The sequence below is a fragment of the Sinohyriopsis cumingii genome, chromosome 15 (assembly GCF_028554795.1).
Source record: "Sinohyriopsis cumingii isolate HCF-2022 chromosome 15, ASM2855479v2, whole genome shotgun sequence".
NCBI classification, from domain to species: Eukaryota; Metazoa; Mollusca; class Bivalvia; order Unionida; family Unionidae; genus Sinohyriopsis; species Sinohyriopsis cumingii.
Window position 1 is genome coordinate 130,578,371 of NC_142975.1, and position 18,920 is coordinate 130,597,290.

Genomic DNA, 18,920 nt, shown 5'->3' on the forward strand with positions numbered 1-18,920 from the left:
TCGTGAGAAACTACCTTCAGGCATTGTTGTCCATTGCAACAAAAAAGGATGGATGAGCTGTGATGTAATGAAAATCTGGATCGATAAATGTTATCAAGCCAGGCCTGGAGGATTTTTCTCCCCGAGATCTCTGTTGATTTTTGATTCGATGGCGGCACACAAAGAAACAGAAGTTCAAGCAGTTATAAACTCTTGTGGTGCGCATATTGCCGTAATCCTTTGAGGTCTAACGTGCAAGTTCCAGCCCCTGGATATTGCTGTCAACCATCCCTTCAAAACTTACGTGCGCGCGGAATGGGAAAATTGGATGGCGAATGGGGAACATTCGTTCACCCCAGCAGGCAGACAACGCAGGGCAACATATGTAGAAGTGTGCAAGTGGGTTGTGACAGCTTGGAACAAAATAAAACCGGAAACGATGCGAAATGGATTCGTCAAAGCTGGATTGATCCCTCCTCCTGTTGAAGCTCAAGCAAGTTCCGACGATACTGACGAAGAAGAAGAGGATCAACATGTCACCGAACTGCGCCTTCAGAATGCTCTTGACATTCTGGACAACGACAGTGACATTAATGAGGATTTTGAGGGTTTCAGTGATGCCGCCAGTGATGAAGATGAACCAGATAATTAATTATGATATTATTAGTTTTAAATTTTATTATCAAGATTCAAGTTATTACTCATTAGTCTACCCATAGTTTGTAGTAAAATAATATCAACCAAAGAAAATAAAGTTTGATTCTTTGTCTTCATCTTTGCTATTTATAATGTCTTTGTTTTCAATCATCGGATGCGGTCTTTTTGAGACGAGTCGACAAGATAAACAACAAAACACGTGTTTTTAATTTTTATCATTAAATATGTAAAATTAGGTAGTTATTTCAATTGAAAACAGAAAATATTGATTATGAAAACATCACGGATACGAAATTTTAAGTTTTTATCCCGAAATGTTGATTTGGTCCCGATACCGTAAGTTGTTGTGAAGTCACCGTAGTAGCCATAATATCCAACCCTAGCAAAACAAAACTAGAACAATATATAAGTTAATGTAGTTATGTTTTTCAAACAATATATTGAAATATTATTACGTGTAAAAAATTTGTGATATAGCCCGCACCCTTATATAACCCGCACCCCACCCCACCCCCGTTTGTAAAATCTGGTATAACCCGCGGGATATATGCGGGAAAATACGGTAAATTCAACTATTCACATCCTAGTAGGTTACTCTACATCTAAGACGTTATCTGGAGTAAATAGTGTGTTTATTTATAGCAACTTCACTAAGCAGGTAAATCAGAGTACTTGAACACACCGGACAATTCGGGCGCTTACAGTTGTAAGGGATTTGAAGTATACATTTTGTAAGTATCAACTTATTGTATATTATTATAACTGCATAAGTATGTTTGGCATGTAATAAAAATGCACATTTATATTACCTTTTGTTCACAATAGTTAGAACTCCTGTAAAATTGATGTAATGAAGGTCATCGGAGCTGTAAACTGGATTGATATATCTAACGAAATCATCACCTTTCGGGATTTGTTTACGTGAAGTGAGCATTTCCTTTTCATATAACGGGTGGTCACTGTGCAAGTCAATGTATAACAAAGGTATTGTAAAGATTTGCTATGGCATGAATACACCCAGGAAAAATGCCTTAAACGCAAATATACCTTAAAGCGGGCTGTGCTCAGTCAAATCAGGTACTGAGTGTGTTTCTGATCTACGCTAATACCCTATAGTTGCGACATGTGCTCGATATAATTTCATTAATTACCCTCTTAATTGATCTATAAATAGTTTCCCGCGCTAATATGTTATTTGCCTTAATGTTTCATTACACTTCAAAAAGAGCATCTCCCTATTGGTTCTCCAATCTAAAGTTCGAAGGTCATGGTCAAATGTCTCTCGGATTATTTAGATTCGAAATTGATATGAATTATACCCTCGTGTTCCTGCTTATACACTGCAATAAATTAAAAAATTTGGTCATAAAGATGGATTAAGGCTGTTATTGTACCGAGTAAGATTGACGTTGACGTAGTAATGGGAATTAAAGCAAGACAATCATATGTTGGTATATGCCTTGTTTGCAAGCTTTGTAAATTACTTTAAAATAATACGAAGATCAACCAAAGTTTATTAAAATATGGATGTTACATATCCATCGTCATTTGTGAGCAGTGGATTGCTGTCTATTGCATTGTATGTACATCAAAGTGTCTAAACAGTTACAGAAAAATTAATGAAATTGAATATTTATAAACTTGAGAGATTTTCTAGCTTTGATGAAATTCTAGTTGTTATTTTGCAAAACTATCTCAGCCTTAGGTTTTGTTTGTCGTAAGAACTTATATTAACTAGGTATGTTTTCTTTTACTTTTCGATGTCAGGACTGCACCGTATTTCTACCAGTTATAATTTCAGTTAGCATGCAATGGAAATGATATGCTCTTGAGAACACGTGCTTGAATTTTATTTTTAAATATCTATTTCATCTAAATGTATTGTCCGTGATGGGGAGCATCTTATTCCCAATCTAAGACTTTGATATCCGCACAGTTCGGCCTTGGTCAGCTGCCCCAATGTGTCCCTGAGAAAAGATCACAAATTTCCTTGGCATTGTACAGCCAATCACGAGTTGAAAATGTCACAAAAGCCAACATTAACTGTAATCTATATTTCATCAAGGTCTAAAGTTTTGTGATTAATATATGTTCTTGAAATCTAACACAATCACCGGCTCCGATTGTCTCGGGTTAAGTACTGTATTTCGTGTTAGAACTCTGCAACTTCGATTCTTTGTTTTCATTTCTTTTCATCCATGTTGTTTATTAAAATTTATTATCATCTCTCAGATAATTTTTTAAAAATTAGCATGTTATCTAAATTTAGCTGAGTTATATCACGTGACTCGCTTGTAATGATGGGCTATTTGAATTGTGGAAAATAGATTAACGCTTCCTTGATGATTATTTTCATGAATAGGTATATTTCGAAGTCATCCCATTGTTTCAATATAAGGATTATTGTTTATTGTGGCAAAAAGAGTTGTGGTTTTAATATGCCGCTAAATCCTTGAAAATTGTCATCCCATGAAAGGTAATGAATTGTGGTATTTAAACTTGTTTGTATCAGTGTACATTCGATGATCGTTGTACACTATAGTAAATTCTACCAACAAAACATCTGTTTTAATGTCTACAATGCACATTAATATAATGCTTTACTACCAGTCATGTTTAAATAAAAAACTTAGACCGGTGCTATCCTCGTGACAGATTTTACGAAACTTGTACCTGAAGAAAATGTGCTATTATACTTTAATGTATACCGCACTGGTTCAGGTATGACAAGGGCTCCTTTATTCGGCAGCTAGTGTTTGATTAAGCAAAGAGTTCGTTTTACATTGCTCTTAGTCTAGGGTGTGGATGTATGGACAGATGCGTGTGCTAACAATTATACGAACGCTAAAGTTCAGCTTTGTCTCCGCCATAAATATATCCAAGCGACAATGTTCCTGATTTTCTTGAGTACGATGGAACGGCTTGTTTTCATTCTTGTCTCCCACAACCAGGTAACTGACAGAGCCGATCACGTGAAATAACATATCGATAAAATAAAATGCAAGTGCAGCAAACCCTTTATGAAAAGAAAAATAAAACCCTGTTGCAATTGGAAACCTTCTATCTGAAGACAGTGTATGAACCGTGCATTGTTTCCTACCTACCATGACACCATCTATTCTGGATCCATTTTGTGTAGGCAGAATCTTCACTCAACCATTCTGAAAATTCTGAGGTGAATAAATAACAAACAGAAAAGGTGAAATCATATGTATCACATTTCCCATAAACTCTTATATGTAATATATGAACCGTGGTCTTGCTGAAAGGTAACAAATTAAACCACAAGCACAAAAAGAAGTATACATAACGTAAGTAGTAATAGGGGACAGTATAGCGTCAATGGAAAATACATTACAGACCCCCTGGGAAGATATAGCGTCAAGATTTATAGCGTCAAAGGGAATTAGCATTACAGACCCCCCCCCCCCCCCCTTGGGACTGTATAACGTCAAGATGTATAGCGACAATGGGAAAATACATTACAGGTATGGTGACGTCACAGGACTGAAGATTGGTAACAATGTAGCAAGGGGCTAACCTCAATCGGGACCAAAAAGCGGTAAAAAACCCTAGAATGTTTGGGTGGGACAGAGACAGAGATAACACATACAACATACAAACACAAAAATCTATACAATCGACTAAAAAAATGTAGGCATAAAACGTAAATCTTTTCGAGGCATATGAGTGGCCCTGAGAAGGGTATTTGGTTTCTTCTTCTTCTTTTTTCTCCACTTCTTCCACTATCACCTCACTTTCTTAATGATTCCTTTCTTCTTTTTTCCGTCTCTGGAATCCAGTCAGAATGTCCCATCAATTTAAAGTTTCCTGTATCTTCATCTAATTTTCATTCAGCTTTTCAAACCACTCTTTTTTATTTATATTTTCTTTGTCCTTTCTTTCTTTAGCCCAGTTGTCTTCTATCTTCTTCACCTCTTCTTCCATCACTTTTCTCATTATTTCTTCCCCTTTCTTTAGTTGGTCCAGACTCCACTTCACAAATGATTACTCTGTCCAATGCAATGTGTCTTCTGGAAAGCACCTGACTCTCATGACACCATCAAGCGCCTCCTTCAAGATGCCCACTCTTACATATGGAGGTTGAATGAAACCTCGTAACTTTTCTACTTCCTCTTCTATCTTACCTGTAAAAGATCCCTGGCTACTTTCAGGCTGGTCACAAAGTCTGGGCTGCCTGGATACTTCCATTCCTTCTCAAGCCTTTCCACCACATAGGCTGCGACCATGATCCAGTACCAACAGTCCTTCAATTTGTTGAAAAAAGCTATTGTCATCTTCGTTTATTCAATGTTGAATGGGGCAAACGACGAAAGGTTTGACTTTATATTTGTCAAGCAACCACATGAAGAAAAACATCCATTACGCTCACTTCACGTATTATATACTATCCACACACGGGAAGGAGAAAAAACAAACCTTTACAATACTATCCACTAACCACACATATAATATCAACACAAAGGTGAGGTGCAAAAACAAACCAAAATATACTATCCACACACAGGAAGGAGAAAAAACAAGCCCTTACTATACTATCCACAAGCCGCATATATACTAATAACACAAAGGTGAGGAGCAAAAACAAACCAAAACATACTATCCACACACGAGAAGGAGAAAAAACAAATTCCAAATTATACCATCAAAAAACTGCAATATCTGCTATTCAAACAAACGTACACTAACGCTTACAAACCCCAAAAATCTAATATCTACACAGACGCATGCCCACTTATGCAAACACAGGACGTGTACACGACAGGCCCTCAGTCTTGACACAAGTAGTGAAACAGATGGGTACGAAATCACAAATAATCGGTGGTGGTGGGTTTTAAATCCACAGGTAAGTAGGCGTGTGGAGTTTGAGTGCCATCGTCGTACGCATGAGTCAGCCAAGGCGTTCCTAACTGTTTGGCTAAGACATACACTTGCGAATTATCTATAGGGCTTTTAAACAGGACCACGTAATGCGCATTGAGACTGATGGTGTGATGGGCTTTACTTTATTGAAACAAATTTTGGGTGATGTAAACGACACTGGCATTACGGTGATGCCCTTTGCGCGTAAACCACAGTTTAATTTCTTCTTCGTCTTCTCCTAACATGTAGTCGAAAATGACCAGATGGGTTTGACTGGGGTCAGACACGATTCCGTCGTCTTCGTTAGGAATTCCTTCCACAAACACGATGGAATCACCTTGACTTTCTCGCAAGAGGCTGTACGCCGGTTGCCAATCTTTGTAACACCACACGATCCGCTGAGGTGGACGATCGATCAAATGATGTTTATGTTCCACCAAACGTTTGACAAATTCGGTTTTGCCTGAACCACTAGGTCCAGCAATTAACATGTTAAAGGGATGGCGAAGATACAGGGCCTCCCAACTGGCACAATCTAAGTGTCCGTCGATGACTTTGAGAGTGGAGGAAGAGGGAGCAGAAACAGCAGAGGTAGCCATAGTGCAAGGAATGTCACGTTTGACACGAAAACAGAGAAGACAAGAGTTTTTATGCTTTTTCAGAACAAGTTTATTGCAACTAAAAATGGAACAACACGAAAGAAAAACAATACTTAAAAGCTAAATGGTTAAGTACAACGATACAATACACATCAAAACGATCGAAGTGGAATAGAAACAAGTCACTGTACAACATGTTTTTGGTATTCAGGTACCAGTGATTTAAAGATCGGTGACGTAACGGATGCAATTGTTCTTTTCGATTCACTTGTATTTTGACCAGCTCTCAGTAAATGCGTTCTCTCAACTCCACAGGCAAACCACGAATGTTCTCTTGTAAAGTATCCATGATCATGTCATGCTATACCCTCTTTTGTTGGAAGTAATAAGTGTACTTTCTGCACAGAGATGATCCAGTGGCGAATCTAAATGATTTAGTCACAAACTTACACGTCACACTTCGTTTAGAAGTTTCCTCTTGAACTAAATGTACGTTGCGTAAAAGATTTTAGTAACCCTCTAACTCTTCTTCTGGAATTCATTGCAGTAAGTCTACCTTGTAGCAAATATAATCAGCAGTAACAAACCAATTATTCATGCCAGTGCGTAGTTGACCAATGTCTGACCGCGGCAACACTTTCATCTGAATCAGTCCTAGTATACCATTCAGGTACCAGTGGTTACAACCCCGGTGACGTAATGGATACAATTGTTGATAGCAAAACTTAAAATTTTCTCGTCGGGGTGTTAGTCTGTCCAGGCTCCTAAACGGTCTCTTTCGATGTCAGGGTGACGTTGACCCGGGGGACCGATGTAGATGCATCTGTGTCAATGTACAGGACGAGATCTCTTAACAGTTCTAAAGCTTCGTACAATTGTAAGCGAGCATGGACTGTCACGTAAGCCGCAATGATGGCATTTCCAAATTCGTCAGCTTGTACAAAGTCCAGTTCTTCTTCGTAATTGACTTAGATTAAATCCTCACGAACGACATCCACGTGGTTCATGTATTTGATTTTGTCGTGAATCATCTGAAAGTAACGCGAAGATTCTGTCAAATACTCTGTCTTGGGTAAACATGGTCGTTGTGCCATTTTACCCCACAAGCAATTTGGCATAACTTTAGTAAACGATCGCCTGCCTTAGTTTTTCTCCACGTAGTCTAAAGTGATGTCCTCCTGCTCCCAGTATTTTCTCTGCATTTCTTTTGGTCTTCGGGAGTCTGACACCAGGAAGGATAGCCACTGGCTTCTTTCAGTTTCAAAAAGGCATCCACGTAGTCTGCGAAAATGCCTTTCTCAGTCTCGTCGCCCTTGTGGTACTGTGCTGTCATGGGAAAGTGGTAAATTTCGTACACTTCTAACAGTTGATATCCTAAGTCCAGAGCTTAAAGAATTCCACGCTGACCCACGTTCCCGTCAAGGCGCATTCTTCCTGGGTGTGTCGGTCATGGTTGCACATTTCGGCACAACTACGGCACAAGGCGATGACAATCTCTGTAACGTTCGATGTCCTCTTGGTTCCACGTCTCGTCGACGGGGTCTAAGATAAATTGGGCGGAATAGGCTAGCATGTTCGGTCCCCGAAATATTTTTTCAAGTCCTCCAGGAATTTTGCTGTAGTGAGGGAAATGACTAAAGATAGGGTCTTGGATGCACTTCTCGCTCGCTCGAAGAGCCACACAGAAATTAGGAATGTGAATGCCGGTCTCTTGCATGCATTCGAAATCGAAAAAGATGAAATTCCCTTTATTCTGGTCATTCTTCTGGTCATCTTCCTCTTCTTGTTTGGAATGGTATTTTTGAATGTAGCATTCGTATTCCAAGTCCACGATTTACCGACAAATGTGACATCGTTTCTTTCCTCCACAAACTTGTAATGTGGCACTATTGGTACGTTTGCTTTGTCCACAAATAGGGCACAATCTCAGCAGTTGACAACCAATTTTCTGATTTGAACCTTGTGTTTTTACATGTTGTTGGTAACAGGTTGGACTGACAAACGTTCGTTGACAAGCAGGGCAATGCACTCGTTGTTGTCTTTCGTCCAGACAGGTTTGAGAGGCCAAACATCCTGAGCATTTCGATCCACAATGCTTGTGTTACTCTTGATTGTTATAGCCATAATAACATTTCTCACAGTAATAACCATATCCCAAGAATGTGGTGATACTGGTGATGGCTTCGAAATGTTCATCGTGATGATAGACTTGAATGTATTTTCCGTCTTTGAAATCTTTGCCTCGAAACAATAGAAGTCCGCGCACTTCTTGAGGGTGCACTTTCAAGGTGTAGCCAGGACATTTTTCAATTTTTGCATTTCAGGAATGCCACAGAGTTTGTCTTTGGACAGGCCAGCTTGCTGTAACAGGATTTCTGCTTCTCTTCGTTGCTTAGCTCGGCACGATTGTTAATTTATTTTCCAGGCTCTTTTCCATTCTAACGTGTCGTTCTTGTAGAAAATACGTTCGTCCCAAAACGATGAAACTGGCTAAACACATCTGGTCTTGAGGATTGTTAATTTTAACAAGGCTACTCTTAATGCTACGAAGGTTGTCGACCAGTAATACCGTTTTGCGTTATCCGGTCCCTTGGGGAAGAGAAATGTGGGTCATGAGTATTGTCACTTTTCCATCGGTAATGTGAAACGTGTCATTGGATTTTTGCACGTGATGGATCTTGTCGATGACTTTGGAAGGTGACTGTTCTGACAGACTGCTAAACTCGATCCAAACGGGGGACTTCAGACTGTCGTGATGAATGGAAAGTCTCAAGCGATCGTCTTCTTTGGCTTTACATTGCCGTTTCAGTGTGGTTAACTAAGAATCCCACACCTCGGTGATGAACCCTTCTGCTTTCTCCAGTTGTACGTGGGACTTGAAATCTTTAAACTTCACTGTGTACGTGTAAGCCGTGGTTCTACATTTTCTACAGGAGTACTTTTCATTCTTTCGAATGTGGCAGTAATTTTCAGGGTTTACTGATGGTGGTGAACTTTGGTTGGGTGTAGAATCTCTTGGTCTGGATTCTGTCTCACTCATGTCATCTTCAAAATCACTGGCAAGAATTTGTGCCAAATCTTTAGCTACTGTACGAGGCGATACATCACGTTTCTGACTCTTACCTTCTTATCCTTTCTCTACGACATGATGCGATCGTTTCATCTTGTCTGAAAAGGTCAGATGACCATATTTTAAACGCCATGGGTCCCTTTATATCATGTCAGACCAATGCAGTATTCATTTCACTCTCAAACTGACAAGAACGATGGAAGAGCCCACACAGATCGAACTTCCGATCAGAGCTTTGCGAGGTGTCATAAGAAAGTTTTCTTCAGACAAGCCGACGGACTACCCACCTCCTTTCGAGATAAAAGTCAAGATACTTGCTATATCTTTAAGAAGAAAGTACATTGGTCTTCAGAGTGTCCAGACCATCAAAAAAGCAAAACAGGTGTCAGAAGAGACAAAGGTCAAGTTATCTGTTATCACTGTCAAGAGAAAGGAGATTGGTCGTCAGAATTGGTCTTCAAAATGCCCTAAGAAACAACGGGAGCAATAGGAAGAGAGGGGTTACGAACAGGAAGAAGAAAAGGTACCCTCCCCAAAGGAAGAATCCAGACACGTACAGAAAGAGAAGAAAAGAAGAAGAGGAGAAAGTGAGGAAGCAGAGGAGGAAAAACTTGAGAAAAAGTGAAGAAATTCAAAAAACAGAGACAGTAAACAAAAGACACAAAAGAAGTCTATGAACTTTATAAAGTGTTGTGTTGTGATATTGAATTGCAAAATAAGTACTACAATAGACCAGGCAGAAAACGTAAGTGTCTCTTGGTTTTGATTATTTAGCATAAGAACCTACACTCACGCACTCACACACACGCACACGTACATCATGGTTAAAAAAGGTATTTTGAGTTTTAATTGAGTTTGGCAATTGAAATAATATCTCTTTTTGGGAGAAGTAGGTGGTCCTGAAAAGGACCATTGGGTATTTGTTTGTTCAAAAAACAAACTCAGGAACGTGACGTAATCAGTTTTAACTGCCTTAAGCCTTTGCCACGGCCAAGGCCTACTTCTGGACTGGCTCCTGTCCATGATGATTTGGTAGAAATCACTAAGAGTGGTATTGCAGGAGGAGTTACAGGGTTGAGTTGCTTGGCTCGGGAATGTCTTTTTCTCTTGGGTGGCATTAAAGAAGTCTGATACATTTGTTTCAGACTCCATAACTCTGCCAAAATGACTAAGAGTACCGTTACCGTTTGACATTCACTGTCCTCCTTCTCTCCTACACGTTGTGTCTTCTATACTACTGCTACTTCTTCTTGTCCTTTCCTTCTTCTTACCTCTTCTTCTTGTTGTTGCTGTTAAAGGAGAAAAGCTTGTTCTGCTTCTTTCTGCTGTTGTAACAATTTCTCCAATTCTTCTTTCTGTCTCTGTTTAAAAGCCTTGACGTGTAGTAAAGAAGGAGACTTGAACCGGAACAAATTATTGTGAAGGAGAAAAAATATCAATTAAATCCCAATTAAATCGACCTCTTCTGGAAGAAGGCTTGTGTTGACATAGGTAGCCGCTGCTATGCCATCGATTCTCGTCTCCACGGCTGGTGCACCCAAATTCATCGTCGTCTTATTTTATGTCATGTTTGAAAACTGTCGCATAGACTGACTGCGCACAGACGCTAGTGCACTTATAAAGGGAATGTGACGTCACAGAAAGCTCTTTTCGGATTGGAAGACAGACTTCACACTGTGACTGAATTTCGTAACACGTGTTAGGATTGGTGAATAAACTCGGTCCGTTCTTCCACTATAAGTAACCCCGTTCAGTTCATTCCCTTCACCTGTTCTCGTAACAAGATGTGGAAAAACCTAGAATCATCTACTCGTGTATCGCCAATGCTGTTCCGTACGGACTTACCCATGTAGGTCAGATCATCATGGACAATTGTCCGGATCACCGATACCAGCGTTTGGAAAAAAAGAATTTAAGTGAAGAGACAAGGCTGTTTGAAGAGATTTCTCATCTACGGACCAGAAGTCAGAAGATGTTTGAGGAAGAAAAGAAGACCTATGCGATGAACTCTATATTAACGGAATGATGTCAACATAAACCCAAAGGTCCTTTTCCGTGCCACTCATATGCCTCGAAAAGATTTGCTTTTTTTTGCCTAAACAATTTTTAGTCAGTTGTATAGTTGTTTGTGTTTGTATGTTGTTTGTTGTAAGTGTTATCTCTGTCTCTGTCCCACAAAAACGTTCTAGTTTTTTCCACCGCTCTTTGGTCTCGACTGAAGTCAGCCCCTTGCTACATTGTTACCAATCTTCAGTCCTGTGACGTCACATTACCTGCAATGTATTTTCCCATTGTCGCCATACATCTTGACGCTATACAGTCCCAAGGTGGGTCTGTAATGCTAATTCCCATTGACGGTATAAATCTTGACGCTATATCGTCGCTGGGGGGGGGGGGGGGGCTGTAATGTATTTTCCATTGACGCTATATCGTCCCTTATTACTACTAACGTCTTTCTCCTTCGATTAGTCCAGTGGCCAGACTTAAAATGTTTAAAATGTTTTTGGTATTTTTATAAATGGAGATATATTTGCAGCTGAGAAACGCTCCAACAACTTACAAAGTTGGATAGGGTCCTATCACTAAGCATGGACTGATATTATAAGAAATATGACACCTTGGTCTCCAACATATAGTGTCTGATTTGTGTAGTTGCGGTAGGAAAGGTCTTGCCAAAGGGACTTTGCAGAGTTGTCAAACCTTACTGAATGCACACCAACGCATACCGGACTGGTTCTTACGGACTAAACATGATATGTATAGACAAATTAAGAAATTTTATGGTGTATTGTTGCCAATAGAACTCTACAAAAGGATTCCACTCATATTGCCGTTTCCTGCGAGCTTCTTCACTTTCCTTCTAACTTTAGAACTTATGTCATATAAAGGTATGCATACTTTAAACTTTACAGTATTTGGCTTTGGAACAATTTTGTACTTCTTTGGGTGTCATTTATCATTTAAATCACGTTGATAAGCTGAAATTCAATGCATAAAATGGTATCCAGCACTGTGTATGTTCGATCTCAGTATTTTATTTTACCCCATCGTCTCTAGCGGTTTACCCGTCCCTCTCCCCGGACATAATGGATAATTTGAGTAAAATTAACAGGTGTTATGACCAGCATATATTACTGCAAAATCAGTACCACAGACAATATAGAGAATAGAGGGTAACTGTACAGGTCCCTCTCTTTCTAACAGGATATGAACTATATATATACTTAACAATCTTTTGCCTACCCAATCTAATCCCGCTACCACTTTAGCTTGCACCTGTAGATATTGGATATAATTTATAGCTTAATGTTATAGCTTCACAGTTATATCCATCTGTAAGCCGTAATTTTATACTTAACGCCAAGCATTACAAAACTCGACCGAAATTCCTATTATAAAGAATTCGTCCTATCTCAGATTACTAAACACCTATAGGTGAAAATATCACGGTAACTACTTATGATACGAAATTAGGGAGTGTCCATTTTATGGAACTAATTCAAGCTATCATAGCATCCTGTCAATACTGTAAATTACGAAGTATGCAACTAGGAATAGCTTCTTGCTTGGTTTGAGAAATATCTTTCAAACACCGACTACCAATAATCACCAAATAATCACTAAAATCGAAGAAAGCTATAAACTGAGATTTCAATGCAAATAGTCTTTGGTATGAGTCGACCGGGGTTCGAACCCACGACCTCCCGCATCCAAGGTGGACGCTCTAACCACTATGTCAACGGAGCGGTCCCCTAGGTTTCTTATAACACGGATGTTATTGAAGAGAAATATGTCAAAAAGATATATGGAAAAAGCATGAGAAAAAGAAACTAAACAGACAATCAAAGAAAAAGAAAGAAAACGATAACACACTGCACTCTTAGAAGACATTAAACAAACAAGATTTAAATTACTTGATCTCGTATTTTGATAAGTGATGATGCATGTGCTGGAAACGAGGTTTACGTTTTTGACCCAAATCGTTACTTCGACCAATTTAAAATATATCGTTTCCTAATGTATGTTCTATGTTGGTACTTCACAGAACAGTTTCGTTTCCGAAATGGGTATTAACCTCTACTGCGTTTTTAATGCAAAATGTTGCATTCATATACAGTGGAAAATACCAGTTGACGAGAATCAACGTTTTATATATATGGTATATGTGCTCTGTGTGTGTACTATGGGGTGTACATGGGTGTATAAAAGGAAGAAGTTAGTATTCTCTTGTCCATTTTTAGTTGTAATAATTTATATGTTTCATATTAGTTGCCAGCAGTAGTGGATGCCACTTTATAGCCAAGCGGAACTCTCATGTTAACATGAGGTCTCCAGTGTGAAAGGTACGTTCTGTAGCAGTACACCTCGAGGCGATGGTCTGCACTCGAGCGAAAATACCATATTATGTAATAGGTATGTCGTGTGGTGAGTCTGTTTATAAATAGCGAAGCATTTTAGAGGAGTTTGTCAGGAAATGTGAGTTTGACTGCCTGATGAAAGAAATACCATTAAGGAGTCCCTAGTTAAATAGGGCTAAATATTTACAAGGACAAATGGGAAATTAACTCTAGGTCTCGATTTTGAATGGTATGAGTTTCAATAGTGTACCATGAGGCGACTGTCTGCTCTTGAACTAACATATTCAATTACGACAAACCTTTCACATGAGAAGTCTGTTTGTTTGCTGATTCTTATTATGAGGGAAATTATCTTGTTTTGAGTTTGTCGACCGGGAAAACGGGTGTTTGCATGAACTCATTGTGACATTTGTGTTGTTTTGCTTCATAAGTAAACTAAGCTCTCTATCTCCCCTTTAAACTCTATGATCCCTTCCATAAAACTAAAATCTATCCCATTATGCAATAGCCGTACCCTTCCTCTCCTCATTTAAAAAAACAACTAACATCATCATAATCAATTAAATATCAATATCCAGCTATTTACTATCCAACACCTACTTATCTACTATCCATCAATCAATCATCTACAATCAACGCCTAGTTATTTACTAACAAGAACCCAGTTAGCTGATGTTAAAACCAAGTTATCTAATATTCGTCAGCTAATTACTATTATAAACATCCAATGATTTGCTATGCACCTACCAGTTATGTCCTGCAAACACATTATTATCTATTAGCAATATTCAGTGCTCTTCTGTTAAGCCAATTATAAATAAAGTTAAAGATAATCTTCTCATTCTATAATCTACCTACGATCAATATCATCCATATGTGAACAAAGATACCATCCCATTCACACAAGGTATGATACAAATGAAAAGCTATATTTAAAAAGAAAATAAATACGTACCAACAAGAATACCTTCTATATCGCCCATTTTACCTCTAGGGATCTAATCCCTTTCAAGTAAAAACTATAAATATCGCCTTATATAACATCCCCACCTAAAACAAAAGTAATCCTCAAATATCACGCACCTATGTTTCTACTGCCCCACATCTTTGGATGTAAGAGAAACCGTTTAAGTCCCTTATCATCAAACCAAATCAAATCGTTAATATCTCCATTAAGACTCTTCAGTTATGAAGTAAACAGCTATTAATTCGTATATAATGTTGCTACTGTCCTAACAAAGATACCGTCCCATGCACACAGGATAGGATTTGAAAGAAGATACATGAAAGAAGATGTGTAAATACAACTTAGAATCCCACACCTCATCCCAACCCACGATCCCTCCTCAATGTCGTGCAAGTAATAATGTTAAAAATAACTGCTTCTCTACTATTCCTGCCCAACTCTACTCTCTAGTTGTAATCAAGTATTCCATCCTATAGCGTCTATTTGTTCTATTTAGGTGCAAAATAGTTGGCTGCACTCTAAATAATATTACAATTCTGGCAGCTACGAGTGTGGCTCACATGCAACAAAATTCAAAATCTTAATATATATTACGTTTCTGCCAGAGTATTGTTAGATCAAAGTTGCATTCATCACTTTCTATAGAAATTTACAATTGTGCGTCTTCGATAGCTGAGTTGGAGAGATCAAAACACTGGCCGAATTGTGTGACCCCCAACGTCAATATAGAAATCGTCCGTAATAGATGCCTTATTTAACAACAGCGTACGTTGCTCCAGATTGTAGACGACCGGGTATTGAATAGGACGGCTCATAGTTATTGTTGCATTGTAACATTTTTCTGGGTATTGTTTTCATTTTTGAAAAAAAAAAGTATAATGCAAGAACTTTTCTTTTGAATGAATGCAGTGCCAAAATAGAAATAGCCATACAGTAAGATAAGAAATGTGACAACGGCAAAATCCATACTAATGATAACAAATTCAAACAAGTAAATTTTCTATAACCGCAAATTAAGACAATGAAAATGTAAAGATTAGAATTTGTCTATAAAATGCAAAGACACTCAGGAAAAAAGTATTCAAAATACAGACTGTGATTTGTACATAGCACACAGTGACCATCAAGAAATTGCAATGATATCGAAAAAGAGACTGAAATGTGTCGGTACTACACAGAGACCACGCGAAAAAATACAATAATGCACAAAAGCCTATAATGTGTCTAGAAATACTCAGTAAATTATATTAAATTAATACGAACAATTCGGACTGGAATTTATCTGTATTAAACAGAGATTCTCATCAAATTAAAATAATACATACAATAAAGACAACAAATTGACTATGCTACACAGAGACATTTAGACCTATTAGGTACCTCCTTAACAATATATCCTTATGACTGCAAACTGAATGAATAAATGCAGGGAGCTTATGAACACATGACTCGATTACAAAGTTTATTGCATGCACATGATTTAAATGTTAGATAATACAGCTGCCTAAAACTTGTAAAGAACAAAGTCCATCAGGGCTGTTGAACCTTGCCAATGTACAGATTAAATTGTGTTCGCTTTCAGATTAGGTACGTATACTTGACGACAAATATTAAAAATATTGTATGACCGAATATAATAATGTTGGTCTTATTTATGGAAAGTATTGCACCTTATTATCAATAAAAAGCGGGAACACTTAACTAAAACAGCGAATAGTATTGTAGTATAAGTATTTAAATTGGTAGGGTTACACACATATGATGCATACACATGTGATAAGCGTTTAAATTTAAGAAAATAATTAGAGATAAAAGCGAATGCGTCTGATTCAAGTCACAGTTTACAAGTAGCGTGAATGAAATTATAAATTTACATATATTATTTTAAACCGTTATAAGATATATATATATATATATATATATATATATATATATATATATATATATATATATATATATATATATATATATATATATATATATATATATATATATTATAACGGTGAATTTACCTACACTGACGAATGTCCGATATCATTGTAAGTAGCAAGGAGGGCAGACACTCTGAAACAGACCGTTACCATTGATTGAAAGGTCTTCCTACTTCTACGTCTCTACTATATGATAAATATTTAAACAGTAATCCAGGTAATCCAGGTAAGATAAGTTTAAACAACATTTCGTCAGCTATTTGAATTTATTGTCCACTCATTTTACTTCTCCGTTAACTACATTGTCAAAATCGTGCAGTACATCGATACCACAAGACTCAATACTGCTTGACACGTGTCTAAAATAGTATCGTGTGTTAGTAACTACTTTGTAAACAAACCATATACACTCATGTCGTGGACGCTTTTGGTTGATTAGATTTTTTGTGAGTAACAAACATAAGGTTTTTGTCCATTTGAAAGTAGTCGATGTGGTCGACTTTACTGAGTCACAAATAAAACTTTGAAACAAGCTAACGAATGCACGTGATATTCGGAAATGTCAACAACAAACGTGCGAGATGGTTTAATTGAAAATACCATTGTGATCATTTAAGCAGTTATTGTACAAAACATATTCGTAACTTTTTGCACATAAAATGATTCAGATTATAACCAGTGCTCTCTAGGGTCTATACAAATATCTAGAAAAGCATATTGAGGACAAGGGCTATCGTATATATATCAGATAGGTATCATTTCACAGGTCAGTCAAAATACTAAATTTGATAAAAATATAACTAAAGGTTTTGATAGAAAACTAATGGCATCAGAACCAATAAGCCTAGAAGACGGAAAAGTATTATTTCCGCTGGTTAAATGGACTGTCCAAAACAACTGCTTTGCAATTTTCCCAATTTTAACTATTTTGATGCAGTGGTAGGCTAGTGATAGTAGACACACACTGACTTTATGATAGAGGTCATAGCCGGAGTCACTCCAACAGCGAGTATGCAAGTGAAAGGGCATAAATAAAAGAGTTCTTGAGCTGGTTATAAAGATGGTAATAAATACACTTTCATTTATATATCTTGACTTCCTTCAAAATATTCTTTTTAGTTCTGCAAATCTGAATGACACGACCTTAGTTATGGAAATAAAATGATACACACCGAAATTGTACTGAAATGTTGACCACATTTCCAGCTGAAATAGCATTCTCCTTACAGCAGTGAATTAACCCAATAGATCCATTCCATCATAAACAGAACAGAAGAACTAAGCTGGATCAACAGAAAAACAAAATCCATCTATTCCAGACGAATTAGAAAAGTTTTCTCCATGTGAATTAATTCAAACTATCACTGTTTCATTTTTAAGTAAACCAAAACTAGTATTTTTAAACTAGTTCAAAAGTCGCTGGGATTTACATTATGTGCATCAATATTGTAATATGTATTGATGCATCTACGGTTGTGTATTTATTTTTAGTTACATCATAATAAAATTACTTTGTTTCTGGTAGTGTATTCCTTTATTATTTAACATCAGGTAAGAACACAGAATGAATTACAGAAAGATTGCCAAATGTCTACGGCAAAAGATGAATTCGTTCTCTCGGACTAGTACTGCACGACTTTGAAAGTGCATTATTACTAAAAAAATATCTTTCATATTTTACCATACAAATGCAGTAACCTATAAATATATATAATCATCATCATCATCATCAGTCTCTTGATCTAGTGTGGTCGTCGAGGCTCTGTGCTGCTGAACATCTGACCAGTGCCCGCCACTTGTCTCGATCATGTGCCAATGTCTGTGCCTCCGCAAAACTTTTCCTGGTCCATACTGTGATGTTGTCAGTCCACTTTTTACTTTGTCTGCCTCTCCTTCTGCCACCATGGACGTGCCCTGCAGGACTGTTGTGGATAGACTGTTGGCTCTAATGACATGGCCATACCATTTCTGCTTTCTCCTTTTGACGGTGGTGAGGAGGTCTTCATATTGGCCTAATTTGCGCCTGATGGTGTTACGCACTTCTTCATTTGTGATGTGGTCCATGTAAGAGATGTCATGGATAGTTCTGTGGCGTTTCATTTCAAGTGCCGGGATTCTTCGTTGTAATTCTGCTGTCAGGGTCCAGGCCTCGCATGAATACAAAAGATTGAGATGACCTGTGTTCACAAAGATCTGATTTTAGTTTTCAGACAGATATTCTTGTCTCTCCAGATGGGTCTTAGCTGCCGTTGTTTGTGCTGTTCTTGAGAAAAGTTCTGCTCTTGATCCCTCTTCGGTGATTATGTAACCAAGATATTTGAACTATTTTAGTTCCTGACCTCTGACTTTAATCTTGGCTGAGATTTTGTTGCCACTATTTATCATCGGCTTTGTCTTCTCAGATTTTAACTCCATGTCAAATTTGGAAGATGTTTCATCCAAGTTCTTCACTAAGGTGGTAAGCTCGTCTTCACT

General features: G+C 37.8%; 1 protein-coding gene across 3 annotated transcripts in view; it reads left to right on the plus strand.

Annotated features, from left to right (window-relative positions):
• Positions 1–18,920, plus strand: part of LOC149782779 (uncharacterized) — a 63,025-nt gene that overhangs the window by 31,268 nt on the left and 12,837 nt on the right. Inside the window, exons 1-2 of one of the 3 annotated variants that reach the window (XM_089934278.1) lie at positions 1,289–1,367; positions 13,459–13,532. The exons of 1 other annotated variant lie outside the window; for it this stretch is intronic. The gene's annotated coding sequence lies outside the window, so the exon portion shown is untranslated. Of the gene's footprint in view, positions 1–1,281; positions 1,368–13,458; positions 13,533–18,920 lie in introns of those variants that run through there. One more of the 3 variants, XM_089934280.1, reaches the window with a different exon arrangement.